Consider the following 21,849-nt stretch of genomic DNA (forward strand, 5'->3'; position numbering starts at 1 on the left):
TTCGTTGGTTAGGCCAACTTGGGTACCATCCCAAAATCTGGCTAAGTTGGTTATTTTAGGCTTTATAAGTTATTTGGTATTTCTAGACTAAGGAAAATGCTATAGATAGTATAATACTGAAGTTTTGTTGAAAAAAATGCAATTTCAGGGTGTTGAGCTGGGGAACACAGGGGTGTAAATTTGGAATATTTTGTGAGCTTCTCAGTAAGTCAGGTAAGGGGATAAATTAAATCAGTATTTTTCATGAATTATTATGAATTCAACAACATTTATTTTCAAGAAAATATGTATGATATAGAATTATGTTTGGGAATACTGTTATTATACAGGGAAATGATTTTAACACATTTAATATGGAAATATGATTTCAGAATGAATTATGAGATTATAAGGCTATGTACATTTGTGTGGCATGAGTATAATATTTTCATGAAAATTATGCTATATTGAAATTTTATGAGTTTTCCAAGATGTTACAGTAGTTTTCAGGGAAACTCTAAAAACATCACAGGAACTATGGTTTTAAAATTATGTTGAAAAGTGCAAGAAATTATGTTTATTACGTTATGAATTATGTCGGTGTAAATGCCGTGATTTTTACATTATGAATTACGCCGGCGTTGAAGCCGTGACTGTGTATGATATGTAAGAAATCATAAAATATGTTTATGTCAAATATTACTCTGAATTATGAAACAACTACGTTTTATTATGGAATGTATTATATGTTATCAGAACCCAGATAGTTTAGTTCAGTTTTATGAAGCACGGTACCGTAGCTATATGTTCACAATTATGAATATGTTAGTGCTACCACACATCTTATGTAGAGTGTCAGAGATGGCGGTCGATGTGACTTTATGGGAGTGTCGTAGTTCCCTTGGTAGTCCGGCCCACGTGGAACAGGCCCATCGTACTTACACACCTATGTTTGACTTAGCATGGTCGGCCGGCTATTGTTAGGTCCCTCCTTCGGTCCACAAAACCCTGTCATGTGGGGGGTAAGACATGCCAATAGCTAACTAACTATCTATCTTGGGTAATAATTCAAGTATGACATGGTTATATAAGATGATTTTGCAGTACAGAAATTTAGTATGTTAAGTTATGTTATGATAAATCATGTTTTATTCATATATGATACAACTGTTTATACCAGTTATAAATTATGTACTATTTATATGTATATCACGAAAAATACTCATGTTGTCACACACTGATATTAGTTTATCTCCCTTACTAAGAGGTGTCTCACCCTAATCATACAAACATTTCAGGAAATCCAAGTAGAAGGGTGGATAAAGCTCCGCAACGGTAGGAGTTGGTCAAACTACCCTGTCAGGAGGGTAAGTAGGTGAGATAGGGTCAAATGGGTCTCTGTGATTATGACCCTAGGATACTTTTTGGGTCTTTTTGTGGATGACTATATATATATATATATGATATTTTCAATATAACTCTGGTATGATTTCTAATGTTTTATGGCATGTATATAATTTTATGTTTCCCTCTACTTAGGGATCAGAGTTATATGACAGATATTTCTGTGGTACCCATGGGTCCAGGTTGATCACGACTATGACAGTTTAGCAGGATTATTATGTATGTTATTATGTGGAAAGGGGAAAATATAATATATGGAAAAATAGGCAAGTGATTGCACTATTTATGCAAATATAAACCCAATAAAAACATGTACAACATATAATGAATCAAGCATACAACATACATGTGTTGAAAATAAAAGTGTGAAAAATAAATTGTGGAGATATAAAGTACACACACGATATGTTATCGGGGTTCAACCAACTGTGCCTACGTCCCTGCCTTAGCTTACCAGCACAAGGATTCCACTAATGCTCACTTAATAGGTGGAGTGACACCGGTTACAACCAGGTCAATTAACGGGGTTGATCTTAACCTACAACCGCACCTTACCAGGATGGTGCACCTAACTTTCCTAACCGGGTCTAAGCCAATCCGAGACTATTCAACATGGCTAGTCTCCCTCTTCAGTCCCACGCCTGTAATACAACAAATTCACACTATAATTTGTGTACAAGTAAAATGTTTCTTACACTAAGCAGATATGTACCATTACAATCATTCAATGCACATCAATAATATAGGATCTATAAGCTCAGCGATGTAAATGTGTGCAATCAACACTCAGTCTAATGATTATTCTCAAGCAAGCACTACAGTGTTTAAATACGCTTTTCTTTGAAACAAAGTATGAAAAATCTCAATATCAATTTAGGGTTTCAAAGATGCTAGCAAGATTATTCAAACAAGCTCAAAATGTTTTCTCAATATAATAAGCACAAGAGATGTTTGAATGCAAGCTTATAAAAAATATTTTGCACAAAAAAAAATATTGGATAAGAAGTCTTGCAATATCAATGCAAAGACCCTCAAGCCACTGAGTTTTCCCCACACGAGATTTATTAGATTAAATTAGTGGGAAAACTCTTGCTTAACTCTCAATATCAACAATGATCAACAAACAATACAAATGAGAGTATTAAGCAAAGTGGAATGATGTACAAGCACTCTCACTACACTTGGTTAATCAAAAAAATCAAAGTTTTAGAGTGTATGGAAGTAGTACGAGCAAAATGGGTTTAAAATATTTGAGAGAGTTTTGGCTTAATGATCTTGCTAATCAACCCCTAAAAAATCAAAGTCTTATGATCGTTGGGGATACATAGGGTATTATTAAATTTTTTTTAAAAGTGATTAGAAAAATTAACCCTGTTTAATCACTTTTACCTCGATTAAAAAATAAAACTACCTGAGAGTTTCGAGTTCCTGAACTAGAATTCAACCGCCCGAACAGACACAACAGGAAAAGTGATTTTTGAGTTTCGATTGCCAAAATTTTGGTTCGGTTTGCTAAACCGAGGTGATTCTCTAAAAGACCACGATTCGGTTGCCCAGTCTAAAGTTTCATATGCCGAACATGAACTTTTGGTCGCCCGAGGCATATTTGAACGTGGGAGTTCGAGCTACCGAGTTGTTGGGAAAAGTCAAAATGGTGGTTCGATCACCCGAGGATGCTACGATCGTTTTAGGTTCGGTTGCCTGAAGCTAAGTCAACTTTCTGACTAGTCAAAGATTTGGTGGCCTAAGGTGTTTTGAACACCATAGTTTGGTCGCCCAAAACCTCATTTATTTAGCCTTTTATGTCCTATTTCAATTCAATTGCTTCCCTTGATAGTATATGTGATATTAGGGACTATCTTACATGTAAGTGCAAGGATGTAAGGTCTTTCTAAAGTCTTTGAGTTAGTCCAAAAAACCTAGCGTCGATCGACCGAAGGGTGAACCCTAAGGTCACTCTATGGTCTTAAGCTTATAAGTCCCTACATGTATGAGGCACATCAATTATTACAGACCATTTCCTATATTACTATTACAGACCTGAATAAAACATAATATAAATTACAATAAAAATGAATATTAAAGGTCATTAGTCTTCAAGTCTTCACATGCCACCATATGATTTTGTCAATATGAACTTGCACATAAACTTGACAGACAATAAATACCTTATATTTTTCATTATAAAAAATGAGATAGGATTCAAAAAGTCAACACCATTTTACTGAGGTGTCCGGCGAATAGTGAAACGTACAAAACTCTATGAACTAGAATCAGCATACTCGATCCAATTGTCTGACATGAGGCATTTAATTCTCCTCTCAATCTGCTTATCCACTTCAGCTTTCCAACCTTAAACCTAGCAAACGTATTTGACTTGTACTACATGAAGTATACCTAGACCTTCCGTGAGTAATAGACAACAAAACTCACAAAATAAACATGTCCTCCCCATGATGCTACTCTCACTGGTTCCCAAACATTAGAATGTATATAGTCAAGAATACATTCCATCTTATGTATAGTAGATTTGAACTGCACGTTGCTTTGCTTCCTGAGAACACAAAACTTGCAAAATTTTAGCTTGCATGTTTTCATACCCTTCAAGAGCTTTCTTTTATGAAGTTCTTTCATACCATACTCAACCATATGCCCAAGCCACATATGCCACAAAACGGTTTCATCAAATTCAGAATCTACGGTTGTAACTTCACCTACAACGGTAGTGCCTAGCAGTGAATGAATGTTTCCATCTAACTTTTGCCCTTTCATCACCATTAGATTACCTTTGCACACCTTCATAACTCCACTTTCGGACTTGTAACTAAATCCATTATGGTCCAAAGTGCCTAATGAAATTAGACTTTTCAGTAGGTCTGGAATGTGTCTTACATCACATGGAGTTCTTATAGCACCATCAAACATTTTGATTTTAACATTTCCTATTCCAATGATTTTACATGATACATCATTGTCCATACGTACTGAACCTAAATTAACCAACCTGTAAGTGTTGAAACACTCTTAATTTGGAGTCGTATGGTAAGAACACGTCGAGTCTAGGATCCAAAAGTTCGTGACGCGATCCGATCCCGAAGAAACTGAAAGTATGTCACAATCACTGCATTCTAATTTTCCTTCTTCAACTACATATGCTGATTTTGAAGTGCCTTCTTACTTTTCAACATTTCATTTCTTCTAATCCGGACACTTTAGTTTTATGTGCCCCTTTTTACTCTACTTAAAACACCGGATTTCCTTTTTTTTTTTTTCTTTTGAACTGAGATCAGGATTTATTTTGACTCATTCATTTATGATTTTTTGTCTCCCACATTCATGGTTACCCTTCACTACAAGCCCTTAACCGTGTGAAATTTCATCACAGACTTTTATTCTTTGATGAAATCCCAACAACGCACTTGTTACCTCTTCTAAATTCAGGGTCTCTTTACCCCAAGTAAGAGTCCTAACCAAGTTCTCATACGTGCGAGACGCCGGCAAGGAATTCAGTAGCATCAGCACCTTATCATTTTCATTGAATTTCACATCAACCCGCATTAAATCACTTCTGATTTGATTGAATATGTTGATGTGTTGGTCCAAATCCGAACCCTCCACCATATAAATCCAATAAAGTCCTTGCTTAAGAAAGAGTTTATTCGTAAGATATTTAGACATGTACCGGCTTTTAAGCTTTTGTCATACTGTCGCAGGAGAATCGCCTTCCATGGCGTGATATAGCACGTCATCCACCAGACATAAACTGATAGTAGACAACGTCTTTGCCTCCAATTCCTTTCAATTTGCTTCATCTATGCCTTTTGGTTGAACACAATACAAGGCTTTCACCATCCCTTACTGCACAAGCAAATCTTTCACCTTTCTCTACCATAAACTAAAGTTCCTGATTCCATCAAATTTGACAACATCAAATTTTGCAGATGGAGTACCCGAAGCCATAACAAGAATTGCTCTGATACCAATTTATTGTATATAGAATCGTAACTGCACAGCAAAATATCAATGCAGCAAATAATGAAAACCAAATACAGAACACACCTGAGCAGTTTATATGAAAGCATATAAAATCGGCACAAGAAATTAAGTGGTTTGTCAATGCTTACATCCACGGGAGCAATCGACAAAGTACTTTTATTATCTTGGTGTTAAGAGACACTTTTACAATGATCTTCTTACTTCTTTCAATACAAATACACCCAGAATAATGTACATATAAAGTTCCCCGAAGGTTTCCCTCCAAACCCCAACCAACTTAACGTCCATTATTGTTCAAAATTCAAAAATCTGCGCTGGGTTCTTGAGCCAAACCGTCGACAAATTGGACCAAACCGTTGATGGTTTTAGACAGTACGCAAATTGTTTGAATTTTAATACAAAAATCGTCGATGGTTTCTCTGCTGCTCAACACTTGTGATTTTCCACTATGTCTTCTTCATTGTACATGTATCCCATCAAATATATGATCCACATAACACAACAATACGTCATATATCTTGTGCCCCGGGGCTTGCACTTGATTGTGTTTATTAGTAGGCCTGGCAAAACGGGCAGGTGGGCTGAGTTTGGGCGGGTCACTAACGGGCCGGGTCATAAACGGGCCGAGTCATTAACGGGTCGATATTAAACAAATCACACACATGCCAATCCTAACCCGCCCATTTAATAAACGGGCGGGTAACGGGTCACCCGTTTAAAAAATATGATTTTTTTATTTTAAAATTTTTAAAAATTTCATATAAAATGACATTTTTTTTTTTAAAAAACTGCATTTTATTTATTAATTTCTAAATAAAAAAAACATAAAATGTAAAAAAAAATACATCCCTTTAATGAATACAATTTTTAAAAAATGTAAAATTAAAAAAAACACACACACACACCACGGCTCCACCGGACCACCTCTGGTCAGCTGCCGACTGGTCCTCTGTGCGCATTTGTGGATCGTTCGAAGGAGACGATGACTGGTAGCCTGGCAGATCTGGCACGTAGCAGCACACCAGTCACCAGAGGAGAGGAAAGACTGCCGGAGGGAGAGGAGAATCTGAGAGACAGAGAGAGTGAGAGCTGAGAGTTGAGAGCCGAGAGCCTCTCTCAGAGACGATCCAGACGGCCAGACAAGGAGGCTGGAGACTGGAGTCAACTGTGGTCCGTGGAGAGGCGCGGCGCGGGTTAGGGTTAGGGGTTTCTTTTTTTCAAGTGTGTGTGATTGTGTTGGTGATGACCGAAGAGTGATTCAGTGAACCGTGACTCACTAACTCTGTGCGACACTGAGGCGTGAGTCGCGTGAAGGGCCGAAGGCATAGCCGCATAGCGAATTAGCGGGTCACCCACCGGGTGACCCGCCCAGACCCACTTAACCCGTTTATAAACGGGTTGATCCGTAACCCGCCCAATTATTAAATGGGTTAATATTCTTAAACCCGAACCCGTTTTAAACGGGCGGGTCCGGATGACCCGACGGGTTATGACCCATTTTGCCAGGCCTATTTATTAGCATAGATTTTAGATTTTGAACTTGAGTTTGAATTTTGGGTTTTAAATTTAAATATAAATTTAATTTAAACTTTGAATTTAAATATGTATAAAATTTGATGAAATACAATATAATTTGCGCTCCATTCCATCCAAACTTACAAAATAACTTACAAGAAAGTCAAATTCAATATACGAATTTCAAGTTGGTAAACACAGGATCAAAAGTTGTTTTTTTTTTTTTTTTTGAGAAGGATGGTGGTCCCTAAAAATGGTTGTGTTAGTGCGTATATTCAAGTTTTTCTTTTTTTCCATTAATTGATGGGATATATAAGGTAGCGGAAGAAAAAAAGAAATATAAGACACATGAGACATGCCTGCTTGTCTTGCCAAGCAGTGTTGCAGATGTAGGCGTGCAGTGGTTGGTATTCTTATTAAATGAGGGAGCCAGTTACCTGTCAATTTCTGCACTTCTAGGTGTAAGCAATTTCACCAGTAATTAACTTCTGTCATATTGAAGGAAGTCTTCATGTTTCCATGCGCAACCAAGAATTTGCAGCATCCAGCAAAATGATAATGTAAGCTAGAAAACAAAAACGTTGGTTAATGCAGTAACATAATTATGAGAATTGGAGCTGCCCTTAATTAGTAGGAATGTTACAAGCGACTGCCTCCTTTTTTCGTTTCTTTTTTTTTTTTTAACTGTGATACCCTACCAGTGCCCAGACAATGCCCTCATCTCTTCTAAAATTAGGAGAGTTCCTCCTTTTACCGGGAATGAACTGTGGTCTTCCCAATGAGGAGATAGGAGATGAACCACCAGAATCAATAACCGGGTTCAACGATGGCCAACTCTTTTATATACCAATACACAACGGTGAATTGAAACGGGCAAAATGGGTAGGGTAAGATAAAAAACCAACCAAACAGGATGTTTCATAGATTTGAGAGGCAAACACCTTCTAAATAAGGTGAAAATGAGTGACTGGTTATGGAGTCATGTTGTCTGGTAATGGATGAGAATGGACTTGTTATATCAGCTCCCATCAAAAGTTTTGTGATGGTGTCCTATGTTAGTCTCAAGGTTTCATAAACCATATTTTGATGATAATAAACTATTTTGTTCTAATAACTTTATATTTAAGATTGTGATTCTATAGGTTTAAGCCACTTAAAGTCGAGAATTTGAGAGAAGATCTTGAAGATTTCAATTATTTAACTGTTCTTTTCTCTTTATTCTATTGAGCTTTATTGTGTAAATCTTAAAGAATAAAAAAGATATGACACCAATGATCTAATAGAAAGGACTACCCTGGAATGGCCTTCTGATTGAGGGCCACCATCATCTCAAGAGGATTGATGATCAATCAAGCTCTAATGATTACAATATCTCCTTGAGGACTCTCTTCCCCCTCATAGAAGCTACAACTATTTTCAAGAAATTAATAATTAATTTAAAATCAACAACTCGAAATAGAGTAATTCTAATCAACCCATCTCCAAACATTTCAAACCATTGATCCAATATAATAAGGATGTCCAACATTCACTGAATTAACCTTACTACATAGATATCAAAATAGATACGATGAGCAATAGCAAACAAAGAAGTCACAAGCCGTGCAGTAGTAAAATCTATGTAGCACGAAGACAAGGAATGGACTACCCTCCATAGAAACATATGGGCAGCTTCTGGATGTTTGTTATATCACACATCCCGTGCCAAATTTAACTAGTATAATATTTTTCATCTTGGGTTATTTTAATTCATCCAAACAATCATCTCTCTCTCTCTCTCTCTCTCTCTCTCTCTCTCTCTCTCACACACACACACACACACACATTATACAAACAGTTTTATGCAATTGATTAAAAAGTGAGGAGGGGGGGACAAGGGAGGCCCTCAATATCTTAAATTTCGTCTTCGAGGTTCATCACCCAAACACCTGCATGTTCTCATTAAGAACTTTCTTCCCCTCTAACACAACCTGCATTTAATGCACTTTCCCCCTTCCTCTTCTTACAAATACCAGCTCGCTAGCTAGTTGGAAATTAACCTAGCTAATTGCTTGCATATATTGAACTCACGTACATACAAAAACTTCATCGCGTCCTAATATATAGTTCAGTTCTGAAAACTTGAACTTGAGTGGCTGCTAATATGTCTTCTCTTGTTCTATTTTTTCTCCTAATATGTCTTACTTTGCATGCATGCAACGGCGGCCGTCTGGGCGCAATTGGGACTGGTAGAATAATACCCTCTTTCAGCCGCAAGGTTTGTCAAGAGAGAAATTTTTATGTTTCAAAGTAGTATTTGTATTAATTACTTGCAAAGCAGAATTTTTTTTTTTTTTTAGCGTTTTGAGGGAACAGGTTTGGTTTTCGGTGTTGGCTGCAGGGTTTAGGGGCGACAAAACCTAAAAAAGCTTCAACTCTGCTAGGGTTTAGGCCTTCTATCACAGAGGATTCTAATGCTCTTTCGAAGGAGGATGATGGCACCAAAGCAGCAGCAAATTCAGGTTTGCAAAGTTCACTCTCTTGTTTATTTACTTATTTTTCTCTAACAATGCATTTGCTTGGTAAGAGAAAGGTGGAAGGAAACGGTGCTTATTGAATTTTTTTTTTTTTCATTTTTTTCATTTGGCATGATAAAAAGCTGGGAAAGGAAAGGAAATGGAAGGAAACGTGCATGTTTAATTCCTTCAATGTTTGCTCTTCAATGGTGGGGACTAAAAATATTTTAACACCCTGTGCATAACTAAGACTCCCACGTGTTGGGAGGGGAATGTGGAGAGAAGATATAGTAGAAAAACAAGTTCTTAATTTCTACTTCTCTTGTTTGATTGATAATTCACATCGAATAAAGAGAAGAGAAAAGAAGTGATAAAGGTATTGAGAAAGAAGAAAGAATGGAAAAAACTTATATATTTATGCAATCTTTGAATCGGAGGAATCTAAGTATTTAGGAAGTTATTTTAGAATTATATCAATAAAATGATACTGTAATCTCTTGTATTGACATACTTGAAATGTTGACATGTGATGAGAAATTATTTCCTCACATGTCAGTGTGTCTATTCCGTAAAATCTAAATATTTTGGAAACGGACCCCTTCTTTATATATTTGAACATTAATAAATGTATGAATAATTTGTCACATGATTGACATCTAAACTACAGACACAGATACATAAAAGGACAGTTCCTTATACAATTTTTCATATGCAACCAATATAAATAATATAAATAGCTATGTAACAATTTCTAAAGAAACATTGAAGACATGAATCAACAGTAGCTAATTAATTTCAATTTAGCCTCGTTACCTTATCCTCTCTCTCTCTCTCTCTCTCTCTCTCTCTCTCTCTCTCTCTCTCTCTTCTAAATTCAGTTCTTCCCAGGACTCTCCTAATTACTCCCCATATCCCTTCTAATCTAAGCCTGTCAGCTCCCAATATATCTTCCCTACTTTATGACTTCTACCTTTACAATTCCCTACCTAATTTCCCCTACATCTAAGGGAGCATGTATAAGATCACAGAATTCAGCATTTTCACACTATCCTTGCAAAAATTAACAAATATATCTCATTCTCTAAAAGGTGTTGGCAATCTGTCACTCCTCCCCAAAACTCCCCCTTGATCTTTTAAAGATTGCAAAGGGAATTGCGGAATGAAGATATATTATAATAATGAGTTTTTTTAATTCACCTTGAATAAAAAGAAGAGAAAGGAAGTGTGAAAATGGAGAGAGAGAAGAAAAAAAAAGGGGGGGGGGGGGGGGGGGGAAATCACTTCATTTCTCATTAAAGAGAAATAAAAAGAACATTTAAAAATTCACTACAGGGTTATTATTTCTAAAATATAGATGGCTTATGCTTTAATATTCATCTATCTTCCCTGTCAAACCAAATTTAGATATTTGTCTGTTCTTTATCTATGTACACATTTCTCTACATCTAACATAGGATTGACATTCCAATAATATGACAATATAACTTATACCAGAGTCATAATAATGTTTAGAACTTTGATCAAATGTGGGCAAGAGGAACTTGAGAAGGGAAACAAGCTACTTTCGATTTTGTTGCCTAGGAATAATGGACTCTTCAATGAATAAGAAACTATTTAATTTTTCTTTTTCCAAAAAGAAAAAGAAAATTTATGTTCAATTCAATATTTGTCATACAAGAGAAACCTCTTGAATAATAAAAGAAATTTTATTCTTTGTTGCCTTTTAAGCTTCTTTCGTATTGTCTTTTCTCCTATTTTCAAAGGTATTTTCATGTTATCTTAAATTTTATTACATAAAATATTCTCTTGAGTTCTATAAAATTACATAACCCAATTGTCTGAATTCTACACAAAGTCACAATTTCAAAAATCTTAGGAAGGAACTCTGCTCATGGGTCTGTTATTTGTATTACTCTAACTACATATTTGGTAGACAGGAATGGAATGAAATTCAAGAGGAACGAAATTAAATTTATTACGATTTCGTCATACTTTAATTTCTTTCCTACTCTCATTCCATTCACAAACCAAACATGGCGTAACATTAAATTGAAATGAATTGCGTGAAAACAAAAATTCAATCTATGATACACACTCCAAGGTTCATATATACCATACTACACAAAGTAATTAAAATTAAATAAGAGTGCATCAATGGGCAGACAACTTTTACCTCAGAATTTGGTGTCGGACCTTAGATTTGTTTTAATTGTTTATGAATATTGTGCATCAGATAAATGCATTTCATTTGCAAACATATATTTAATTGTCATCCTAATATGGTCAGTGGGGCTTGCAGGAAACGAGATGTTGATGTCTTCTCAATATGTTTTTCAACATCCAAGTCAAATAGAGGTACTAATTAATTAAATTACTCCATTTGTTTTCTTTCCTCAAATTGGTCTATACTGTAAAAGTTAATTATATATAAAATAAAATAAAAAGTTATTTTGATGGAAATAAACCAAAGAATTATTCATTATATATATAACCAGTGGCTCGCAGATAATAATATTCCATAAATTAAATAAGAGGAGACAGAGTGTAGTCATGGCCCATCTCTCATTCACCATGTCCTCTGTGAGCATGACAAGGGCAAATGGGTCTGTGCGTGCATGCATGCATCCCTCGGCCTGTGATTGATGTATATACATGCCGTTAATTGATAACATGCATGCATGCATGCACTCCAGCAAAATAATGAGTACTGCACCAAACTAATAATACAAAATTCATGTTCCCCCCAACATCGATCTTGTATTCAATAAATTTATTCATCCTATCTTAAGAATAAGAAGAAGAAATGAAACCCCCGAGCGCTGGCTCAGGTGGCAAAGGCGGACCCGGACGTGCCTGTGACCTAGGTAGGCGTCCCGGGTTCGATTCTGCCTCATTGAACAAATCTCGATTTACCTCCCTGCATGGCCTTGGGGTGGGAACTGTGGGGCGTGTGCGATGCATCTCAGGGTAATCTGGTAGATGCCGGCTGAGGACACCCAGTGTAACTCAAAAAAATAAATAAATAAATAAAGATAAATTTATCTGCAGTTTTGTATGGTTGTGTGCTTTCTGACCCTGAAATATCTTTTCCCCTCTCTCTCTCTCTCTCTCTCTCTCTCTCTCTCTCTCTCTCTCTCTCTCTCTCTGCAAAAGGATTTAAATTTAATGGATTGTAATTGATAAAGTATGTACGCTTATATTTATGTAGGAGTGGAAGAGGGAAGCAAGGTCGCTGTTGGGATCTAAAGCACACGAAGCTCATGAGCAGGAAGCCGTGGGTTCTACGGGGAACAACGCTGTGGAAGACATGGTAGTTATGGATTATGCAGGACCCCATAGGAAACCACCAATTCACAACTAAGATCAATCTCTGGTCTACACATGCATATGTACTCTTTTATCTTTGGTCTTTTTAATTTTTATTAGAGATAATACATGTTTCCGAGAACAGATTAAATGCCTTGCAAATAATCCGAGTAATAAAAAATTAATACTTTTTAATTTTGCATCGCAACCAAGCAAAATATGCATCCTTCAATTCATATAAATGCACTGACAGAATGCGTTTTAATTTGGTTGTCCTCAAAAACTCCTAGTTGGACCTTAAGTTTTGATTTTTGGATAAAACATAATATAAATTTATAATAAATTTCTTCCAAGCTATACAAATTTGGGGCCTAAAATTCATATTCTGTAACATACGTGTTGAATATAGAATCGTAATTACACAGCGGAATATCAATTCAGCAAACAATGAAAACCAAATACAGAACACATCCACGCAATTTATATGAAAGCAAATAAAATCAACACAAGAAATTATGTGGTTCGGCAATCCCTACATTTACGGGAGCAATTGGTAAAGTACTTTTACTATCTTGGTGTCAAGAGACACTTTTACAATGATCTTCTTACACTTCTTACAGTACAAATACACCCAGAATAGTGTATATATATAAAGTTCCCCGAAGGTTTCCCTTCAAACCCCAACCAACCTAACGTCCATTATTCAAAATTGAAAAATTTGTGTTGGGTTCTCGAGCCAAATCGTCAATGGTTTCAGAGAGTACGCAAATTGTCTGAATTCTAGTGCCAAACCATCGACGATTTCCCTGCTGCTCCTCAGCACTTGTGATTTTTCACTGTGTCTTCTTCCTTATACATGTATCCCATCAAGTATATATATGAGCCACATAACATAACAATCTCCATCTTGACGAGTATACACCCCTTAGGAGAACCCAAAAACATAGCTCGTTGCTCCACCTTGACCTTGGAACATTAGGTTGGGGACCGTCTCCCTTCTAGTACTTGGAAACATGAAGTAAGTCCAAGCAATGCTTGAATTTTTCAGTAGTAACCGGTTTTGTCAAGATGTCCGCTACGTTCTCAGATGCATGAACTTTCTCGAGTACAAGTTCATGTGAAAAAATCAATTCCTGGATCCTGTAGAACCTTACATCAATATGCTAGATTCTAGCATGGTACATTTGATTTTTCGCCAAGCAGATGGCACTTTGACTGTCACAATGCAACACAACTTCACCTTACTATATCCTTAGCTCCTTGACTAAACTAGTAAGTCATAGGGCTTCCTTTGCAGCTTCGGTAACTGTCATATATTCAGACTCAGTTGCAGACAATGCCACCAAGAATTGTACCATGGACCTCCAACAGATGGGTCCTCCTACAAGGATGAAAACATAACACGTTGTAGACCTTCTGTCATCCATATGCCTTGCATAATCCACATCAACAAACCCCACAACTAATGGACTATCTAGTTGCTTACCGAACATGATACCATAGTTAAAAGTAACCGTAAGTATCTAAAAATCTATTTGATAGCTTCCCAATGTTATCTACCCGAATTAGAGAGAAACTTACTCATCACACTTACTGCATGTGTCAAGTCTGGTCTTGTACACACCACGGCATACATTAAACTCCCCATAATACTAGCATAGGGGACCTTTGACATATCCTAGATTTTATCATCCGTCCTTGGGCATTTAGTGGTAGACAATTTTTAGGTTCTTTGTTCCAAATGTAGGTCATAATGAGCTACTAATCCCAACACTATCTTAATGGAAATGTGTTAGATCACAAGTGACAATATCTCATCATAATCTACTCTCTTCTTTTGTGAGTATCCCTTTGCCACTAACCATGCCTTCAATTTTTCTCCTTCCTTTTCTAAAATTGCTTTCTTCTTTCTATATACCCATTTGCAGCCTATCTATGGGAACCCGAACCCAGAAAAGAAAGATAAAAGAAAAGAAAATAAATAAAAGAGAAAGGAAGAGAAAAGCATGGAAATGGTTTGGTTCAGCACCAAACCGTCGACGGTTTCAGGCCATCTTAGAAAATCGTCAACGGTTTCAACTATTAAGAGCTTGTAACAGGAAAGTTTGGCCTTGTAAGTGACCAAACTGACGGTTTCAAGAAAACCGTTAACGGTTTCATGCGGGCCAGCTTGCCTATAAATAGAACTTAAGTCATTTTTTCATTTAAAATTTCACCTCCTCACTTTTCTCTCTCCTAGGGCACAATTCTCCCGAGTGTTTTTCTCTCTCCCGCGCACCTCTCTCTCTCTCCTAAAGCCTCCCAAGGCTCCGGCTAGCCCTCCGATCATCTCTCGTGTCCTTCTCGGCTTGCCGGCGGCCTTCTCCTCGCCATATTCAGGAACGTGGGAATTGTTTTAGGGAGCAGGATCAGTAGTTTTTTAGGAACAGGTAAAAGGAATAGATTATGTCAGCTTTTTTCTTAAATTTGAAATTTGAACTGATTAAACTCGAGTATATGAATTCATGTATGTTATATATGATTTTCTGAATGATTCGGACATGAAACTGATAGTTTTACTTATTATACGTATTTAGAGAAAAACCAAAGTGAGTAGGGTTGATCATCTTCCTTTTCCTTATTAAACGAGTATTTTGATTAGAATAACACTATGAAGATGATCAGTCCTAGTTTTCAGCAAAAATATATATTTTCTCGTACGGCTTATAGTATTACCAATTAATGTACAAATCGTGTGGCATGAGGTTAATCCAGTTTATTGTATAAGTGAATCTGTGTATTACTATGGTATTATTCAGTGAAAAATGTGATTCATACGGTTTTATGGAATTATTGAAAATGTGACGTAACGACTGAATGTCGAGTTTTTTATATGACGGCTGAATGTCGGGTTTTAATATGATGGTTGTATGTCGGGGTTTAATATGATGGCTGAATGTCAAGTTTTGATATAATGGTTATATGTCGAGGTTTGATATGACAGCTATATGTCGGGTTTTGATATGACAGGTTTTATACTTAATTACGAAATGAGTTTATATAACAGTTTTTATTACTTAAATTGCATTATATGGTTTAAGAACCCTAAGGACCAGACGTGATGAGAGCACGGTACCATAACTAGTATGTGAGATAGTGCAACCATGATGTTTTGGATAGAAGTATTGGTAATGAAAAGTGGATTTGGCCACGAAAGGGTTGTGTACCCCCCCCCCCCCTTTTCGAGTTTAGACTAGGATGGGTAGGCAAATCGAACTTGTAGACATGAGGTTTGACTTAACCTGGTGGTGGGCTAGTTAGGGCTAAGTCCAGTCTTCAAATCGCACAACCCGATTATGAGAGTTTAAACATGATGACGTTGTATGTCCAAAAGGGGGGTTTCTTCTACGCAAATATGTGAATTTTATATAATTGTGGTTAGTTATCGAATTGTTTTATATTATGAAAGAAATGTGTATTTTCAACTGTATAGGTGTGAGTTATAATGTACATATGTCATATTTGTCACATAAAGTAAATTAAATAATGTGTTTAAGTTCACTAAAACTTATGTTAGCCACACACTTGTAATAATCTATTCTGTCTTACTAAGAAGTGTCTCACCCTCAGTAAATACATCAATTTTTCAAGACCTATAGGAAATCAAGTCTAGGAGCTTCAAGGCGGGACCAAAATGATATAGTCGAGAGTGGGCTTGGTAGGATACTATTTTGTTAGTTGTTTTTTAACATTCTGGCTTGTATAATGTTTTGGGAAATTTTAGTATAACTGGTTGAGAATTAGTACTCTGGTATGTATGGTTGCATATATAGGTTTTGCTTCCATTGGTTGTATGTTTATGTTCATGATGGGATGGTATGTCCTTGGACCCCACTAGGTCAGTGGATGTTGATATTGTGGCATCAGAGTATTATAGGGCTATTTATGGAATAATAGCACTCTGAGCCCCATTGGGTTCGAGGTGCTACACTATCACCCTCTTAACATCTGGAAGTTCCACCAAATCTCAAGTCAAATTCTTATGCCGCGACTTCATTTCCTCAATCATAGCACCCATCCACCTACTTTTCTCTATGTCGTAAATAGCCTTTTGAAAAGTAGTTGGATCCTTGCAACTGGTAATGAAAGCATAAGATATCAGAACATCAAATCCATACCTAGGGGCCAGTCTAATAATGCGTCTAGATCTCCGTATAGGAACATTGTCTACTTGCTAGTTTCCCGAGTTAAAACTCCCTATAATCAGGGGACCAAGATCATTATTATTGCCCTGAGTTTCTAACTCCACCTGCACAACATGTTCATCTCTGCTCTAATTTTCTGACTCTTGTTTCTCTTCATCATCTGTTTGAGTACACTTGACCATAACTTTCTCAATGAAAACTACATCTCTACTAATCACCACATTGTTTCTCATTGGATCCCACAGTTTGAACCCCTTCACACCTTTCTGATATCCCAAAAAGATGTACCTTTTATACTTTGCGTCCAGCTATGATCTCTCCTCACTAGACACGTGGACATAGGCTGGACAACTAAATTCCTTCAATCTGGAGTAGTCTACCACATTTCCTGTCCATACCTCCTTTGCCACTTTCCCCTCTAGTGATGTCTTTGACAATCGGTTTACCAAGAAACAAGTCATACTAATTGCCTTGCCCTAGAAGTTCTTTACTAGCCTTACATTAAGCCTAAGACACCGAGCTCCCTTAGCTAGAGTTTGGTTCATCCTTTCAGCCACACCATTTTACTGAGGTGTCCAGCGAACAATGAAACGCACAAAACTCTATGAACCTAGAATCAGCATACTTGATCCTATTGTCTAACATGAGGCATTTAATTCTCCTCTCAGTCTACTTTTCCACTTCAGCTTTCCAATCTTAAACCTGGAAAACGTATTTGACTTGTGCTGCATGCCCAGACCTTCCGTGAGTAATAGTCAACAAAACTCACAAAATAAACATGTCCTCCTGGTGATGCTACTCTCACCGGTTCCCAAACATCAAGATGTATATAGTCAAGAATACCTTCAATCTTATGTATAGTTAATTTGAACTGCACCCTTCTTTGCTTCCCGAAAACACAAAACTTGCAAAAGTTCAACTTGCATGTTTTCATACCCTACAAGAGCTTCCTTTTATGAAGTTCTTTCATACCATACTGAACCATATGCCCAAGCTGCGTATGCCACAAAACGATTTCATCAAATTTAGAATCTATGGTTGTAACTTCACCTACAACAGTAGTGCCTAGCAGTGAATAAATGTTTCCATCTAACTTTTGCCCTTTCATCACCGTTAGATTGCTTTTGCACACCTTCATAACTCCACTTTCGAACTTGTAACTAAATTCGTTACAGTTCAAAGTGCCTAATGAAATTAAACTCTTCCATAAGTCTGGAATGTGTCTTGCATCACATAGAGTTCTTACAGCACCATCAAACATTTTGATTTTAACATTTCATATTCCAATGATTTTACATGATACATCATTGTCCATAAGTACTGAACTTAAATTAACCAACCTGTAAGTATTGAACCACTCCTTATTTAGAGTCATGTGGTAAGAACACGCCGAGTCTAGGATCCAAAAGTCCGTGACGCGATCCGATCCTGAAGAAACTAAAAGTATGTCACCATCACTGCATTCTGATTTTCCTTCTTCTATACATTTGCTGATTTTAAAGTGCCTTCTTACTTTTCAACATTTCCTTTCTTCCAATCCGGACACTCTGATTTTATGTACCTCTTTTTACTGCACTTAAAACACCGGATTTTCTTTTTTTTATTGGACTAAGATTGGGATTTATTTTGACTCATCCATTTATGAATTTTCCTCTCCCACATTCATGGTTACGCTTCACTACAAGCCCTTCACCATGTGAAATTTCATTGCAGACTTTCATTCTTTGATGAAATCCCAACAACGCACTTGTTACCTCTTCTAAATTCAGGGTCTCTTTACCCCAAGTAAAAGTCCTAACCAAATTCTCATACGTGCGAGACGCCGGCAAGGAATTCAGTAGCATCAGCACCTTATCATTTTTATTGAATTTCACATCAACCCGCATTAAATCACTTCTGATTTGATTGAATGCGTTGATGTGTTGGTCCAAATACAAACCCTCCACCAGATAAATCCAATAAAGTCTTTGCTTAAGAAAGAGTTTATTCGTAAGATATTTAGACATGTACCAACTTTCAAGCTTTTGTCATACTGTCGCAGGAGAATCCTCTTCCATGACGTGATACAGCACGTCATTTGCCAGACATAATCTAATAATAGACGACACCTTTGCCTCCAATTCCTTTCAATTTGCTTCATCCATGCCTTCCGGTTGAATACCATACAAGACTTTTTCACCATCCCTTGCTGCACAAGCAAATCTTTCACCCTTCTCTGCCATAAACTAAAGTTCCTGATTCCATCAAATTTAACAACATCAAATTTTTCAGATGAAGTATCCGAAGCCATAACAAGAATTGCTCTTATACCAATTTATTGTATATAGAATTGTAATTGCACACCAAAATATCAATGCAGCAAACAATGAAAACCAAATACAGAACACGCCCAAGCAGTTTATATGAAAGCATATAAAATCAATACAAGGAATTATGTGGTTTGTTAATGCCTACATCTACGGGAGCAATCGGCAAAGTACTTTTATTATCTTGGTGTCAAGAGACACTTTTACAATTATCTTCTTACTTCTTACAATACAAATACACCCAGAATAATGTATATATAAAGTTCCCCGAAGGTTTCCCTCCAAACTCCAACCAACTTAACGTCCATTATTGTTCAAAATTCAAAAATCTGCGCTGGATTCTCGAGCCAAAGCGTCGACGAATTGGACCAAAACGTTGATGGTTTTAGACAGTATGCAAATTGTTTGAATTCTAATGCCAAAACCGTCAACGGTTTCTCTGCTGCTCCTCAACACTTGTGATTTTCCACTGTCTTAAACATGTATCCCATCAAGTATATGATCCACATAACATAACAATACGTTATTTATCTTGTGCCCCAGGGCTTGCACTTGATTGTGTGTATTAGCATAGATTTTAGATTTTGAATTTGAGTTTGAATTTTGGGTTTTAAATTTAAATATAAATATAATTTAAACTTTGAATTTGAATATGTATAAAATTTGATGAAATACAATATAATTTGTGCTCCATTCTATCCAAACTTACAAATAACTTACAACCAACTCAAATTAAATATACGAATTTCAAGTTGGTAAACACAGGATCAAAAGTTGTTTTTTTTTTTGAGAAGGATGGTGGTCCCTAAAAATGGTTGTGTTAGTGCGTATATTCAAGTCTTTTTTTTTCCATTCATTGATGGGATATATAAGGCAGCGGAAGAAGAAAAGAAATATAAGAGACATGAGACATGCCTGCTTGTGTTGCCGAGCAGGGTTGCAGATGTGGGGGTGCAGTGGTTGGTATTCTTATTAAATGAGGGAGTCAGTTACCTGTCAATTTCTGCACTTCTAGGTGTAAGCAATTTTACCAGTAATTAACTTCTGTCATATTGAAGGAAGTCTTCATGTTTCCATGCGCATCCAAGAATTTGCAGCATCCAGCAAAATGATAATGTAAGCTAGAAAACAAAAACGTTGGTTAATGCAGTAACATAAATATGAGAATTGGAGCTGCCCTTAATTAGTTGGAATGTTACAAGTGACAGCCTCCATTTTTTTTATTTTTTATTTTTTTTTTTTGAAACTATGATACCATACCAGTGCCCAGTACAATGCCCTCATCTCTTCGAAAATTAGGAGGAATTCCTCCTTTTACAATGAATTGAGGTCTTCCAATGAGGAGATAGGAGATGAACCACCAGAATCAATAATCGGGTTCAACAGTGGCTAACTCTTTTATATACCAATACACAACGGTGAATTGAAACGGGCAAAATCAGTAGGGTAAGATAAAAAACCAACCAAACACCTTCTAAATGGCGTGAATATGAGTGACTGGTTTATGGGGTCATGTTGTCTGGTAATGGATGAGAATGGACTTGTTATATCAGCTCCCATCAAAAGTTTTGAGATAGTCTCCTATGTTACTCTCAAGGTTTCATAAACCATATTTTGATGATAACAAACTATTTTGTTCTAATAACTTCATATTTAAGATTGTGATTCTATAGGTTTAAGCCATTTAGAGTTGAGAATTTGAGAGAAGATCTTGAAGACTTCAATTATTTAACAAGTGTTCTTCTCTCTCTTTTGTATTGAGCTTTATTGTGTAAATCTTAAAGAATAAAAAAGATATGACACCAATGATCTAATAGAAAGGACTACCCTGGAATGGCCTTCTGATTGAGGGCCACCATCATCTCAAGAGGCTAACCAGCCCAATGTCTTAGAAGATGATGAACTTGCTTTAGCGCTTGTGTTTCTAACATAATAAGAAGTACTAGTGATCTTGGTGAAGGACAAGATAATAAGCATCTTGGCTTTAGTACTACTAATGATGAATAGAATTCTTCTCTGAATCTGGGGTTTCATAGCATGATTCTGGTAGTCATGGTAGTCTCTCTAATTACCATTTTGATGAGGTATGTGATTGTTCAATAAGTAGTTTAGATGACGAGTTGAACGTGCTTAATCATGCTAACAATCCTTGTGGAAGCTTTTGATGAAGTTAATGATAGTGGGAAAGTAATGTTGGAGCCTTGTATGGTCTTCAAGAATGTCACTAAATTTAGGGATGCATTGAGGGAGGTTTGTATCCTAGAGGGCTTGGATATGGAAGGAGATAAAAATTAAAAGTATAGTATAATTGCTAGGTGTGCGGTAAATGGATGCCCTTGACATATACATGCCTCCTTATTACCTGATGGAGTGACATTTAAAATCTAAACATTCCATCAAGAGCATGCATGTATTCAAAGAGTGAAAAACATAAATGCAACTTCTACATGGATTTCTTAGAAATTGTGTAATAAAAGATCCATTGCACAAATGAGTACACATTCATTCCCTTGGTTGAATCTGAATCCTCCAATGTGAAGAGTTTCCAAGTTCTTTTGAATGAAGAATTTTGCTTCAAAAAATCAAATTATTTTTATTACATTTTTTCTGTGAAATATTATTTAAAATGAAACAGTATTTTAATATAATTAGAAATTAAGAAAA

The sequence above is a fragment of the Malania oleifera genome, chromosome 9 (genome assembly GCF_029873635.1).
Source record: "Malania oleifera isolate guangnan ecotype guangnan chromosome 9, ASM2987363v1, whole genome shotgun sequence".
In the NCBI taxonomy this organism is placed as follows: Eukaryota; Viridiplantae; Streptophyta; class Magnoliopsida; order Santalales; family Ximeniaceae; genus Malania; species Malania oleifera.